Source organism: Oncorhynchus mykiss, chromosome 10 (genome assembly GCF_057628025.1).
Source record: "Oncorhynchus mykiss isolate SJ-2025 chromosome 10, ASM5762802v1, whole genome shotgun sequence".
NCBI lineage: Eukaryota > Metazoa > Chordata > Actinopteri > Salmoniformes > Salmonidae > Oncorhynchus > Oncorhynchus mykiss.
The window spans coordinates 31,876,254-31,879,204 of record NC_143031.1 but is presented as its reverse complement, the minus strand read 5'-3'; the positions used below and the strand labels follow the sequence as shown (position 1 = coordinate 31,879,204).

General features: G+C 43.1%; 1 pseudogene; it reads left to right on the top strand.

Moving 5' to 3' along the window:
- The first annotated feature begins 491 nt into the window (after nt 1-491).
- Nucleotides 492-1,481, top strand: LOC149979988 (uncharacterized; annotated as a pseudogene).
- The last annotated feature ends 1,470 nt before the right edge of the window (nt 1,482-2,951 follow it).

Below are 2,951 nucleotides of genomic sequence, written 5' to 3'. Positions count from 1 at the left end.
ACTTGACTCAACATTCCATGACGTACACTAAAGCATTGTTGGCAGAATAGATTAATGCATTTCAATGTATGATTAATATAATTCACCAATACGTTTCTTGGTAGTCCAAAAAATATTGCAATCAGGTTGTAAATCACAGTGGGCTTGATACAGTGTTTGCTGCCTCCATTCGGGATGAACTGTTTCAGTTTCAAGGGCTCAATATTTTGGACAAAAACGGATGAATGTAACTAAGGCTGGGAATGTCAATACAATCAAACTATCAAGAGCAATGGCTAGGCTAGCGTATCTAATTCTGATGGAATTGTCTTGGTGGTATTGTCTTTCACGTCATTTCCAGTCACAACTTGCAGACTTGTTTAAGTGCTGCTGTGCGTTTTGTTGCTAACCTTACTTTGCTACGTGACAACTTTACGGTTTTAACTTTTTAATTACCGTTTATATTAAAAAAATTTCCCTCAACTTTTTCACTCTGGACGCTTTATTTGGACATGGTTCATCAGGACCTCGACCAGCCGAAGCTAAGTAGTAACATTAACATGATGCCCTCTAATTGCAGTCGCTATACTCATAATATACAGGATAACGATCGCCTTATGGCGAGGATAGCTGTGCTGCAAGCCCACCTTCGGATGCAATCGTTAGGCAAGGGTAATTTCAGTGTAGGAAAGGATGAAACAGCGTCTGTGCCACCAGTAAGTACAGATAGTAGTATAAATTCCCTCGCACAGTCCCCGCAGACGGACAACTTTCTCATGGATTCTGGAGGGAAATGCTGGAGGAATGCTCAACCGGTGTCGCTCATTCAGCCAATAGAAACTTTCAACCGGTTCTCCCCATTAAGCAACGAGTCAGAGTCAGAGGCCAAGCCTTCTCTGGTCTCCGCTCCTCCCGCTACAGGGTCTGAGACGCCGAAGCCTCCCACCATTAGCTCTGACAAATTGAAAACCATAGTCATTGGTGACTTCATTACCCGCAGTATTATACTTAAAACTAATCATCCAGCGATCATACACTGTTTACCAGGGGGCAGGGCTACCGATGTTAAGGCTAATCTGAAGATGGTGCTGGCTAAAGCTAAAACTGGCGAGTGTAGAGAGTATAGGTATATTGTTATCCACATCGGCACCAACAATGTTAGGATGAAATAGTTAGAGTTCACCAAGCCTAAAATAGCTTCCGCGTGTAAGTCAGTTAGAAAGATGTGTTGGGGTATCGAGTAATTGTCTCTGGCCCCCTCCCAGTTAGGGGGAGCGATGAGCTCTACAGAAGTCTCAAAACTCAATCGCTGGTTGAAAACTGTTTTCTGTCCCTCCCAAAAGATAGAACTTGTAGATAATTGGCCCTCTTTCTGAGACTCACCCACAAACAGGACCAAGCCCGGCCTGTTGAGGAGTGACGGACTCCATCCTAGCTGGAGGGGTGCTCTCATCTTATCTACGAACATAGACAGGGCTCTAACTCCCCTAGCTCCACAATGAGATAGGGTGCAGGCCAGGCAGCAGGCTTTTAGCCAGCCTGCCAGCTTAGTGGAATCTGCCACTAGCACAGTCAGTGTCGGCAGCTCAGCTATCCCCATTGAGACAGTGTCTGTGCCTCGACCTAGGTTGGGCAAAACTAAACATGGCGGTGTTCACTTTAGCAATGTCACTGGAACAAACACCTCCTCCATTCCTGACATTATTGAAAGAGATTGTGATCTCTTACATCTCAAAATAGGGCTACTTAATGTTAGATCCCTCATGTCCAAGGCAGTTACCTCGTGGTTACACTAGTGGCCATATCCCCCGTGCATCCCGCAAACGCGGATGTGTTGCTAACATTTATGATAGCAAATTTCAATTTACAAAAAAATAAAACATGTTTTTGTCCTTTGAGCTTCTAGTAATGAACTCTATGCAGCCTACTCAATCACTTTTTATAGCTACTGTTTACAGGCCTCCTGGGCCATATACAGCATTCCTCTGAGTTCCCTGAATTCCTATCGGACCTTGTAGTCATGGTCAAATTTTTGGTGACTTTAATATTCACATTTAAAAGTCCACATACCCACTCCAAAAGGCTTTCGGAGACATCATCGACTCAGTGGGTTTTGTCCAACATGTCTCCGGACCTACTCACTGCCACAGTCATACTCTGGACCTAGTTTGTCCTGTGGAATAAATGTTGTGGATATTAATGTTTTTCCTCAATATTCTGGACAATCGGACCACCATTTTATTACATTTGCAATCACAACAATCTGCTCAGACCCCAACCAAGGATCATCAGAAGTTGTGCTATAAATTCTCGGACAACCCAAAGATTCCTAGATGTCATTCCAGACTCCCTCCACCTACCCAAGGACATCAGAGTACAACAATAAGTTGTAAGCACCTAACTGAGGAACTCAATATAACCTTGCGCAATACCCTAGATGCAGTCGCACACTTAAAAACCAAAAACATTTGTCATAAGAAACTAGCTCCATGGTATACAGAAAATAACCGAGCTCTGAAGCAAGCTTCCAGAAAATTGGAACGGAAATGGCGTCACACCAAACTTGAAGTCTTGCGACTAGCTTGGAAAGACAGTACCGTGCAGTATCGAAGAGCCCTCACTGCTGCTCGACCATCCTATTTTTCCAACTTAATTGAGGAAAATAAGAATCATCCCAAATGTATTTTTGATACTGTCGCAAAGCTAACTAAAAAGCAGTATTCCCCAAGAGAGGATGGATTTCACTTCAACAGAGATAAATTCATGAACTTATTTGAGGAAAAGATCATGATCATTAGAAAGTAAATTACAGACTCCTCTTTAAATCTGCGTATTCCTCCAAAGCTCAGTTGTCCTGAGTCTGCACAACTCTGCCAGGACCTAGGATCAAGAGCGACACACGTGTTTTAGTACTATTTCTCTTGACATAATGATGAAAATAATCATGGCCTCTAAACCTTCAAGCTGCATAC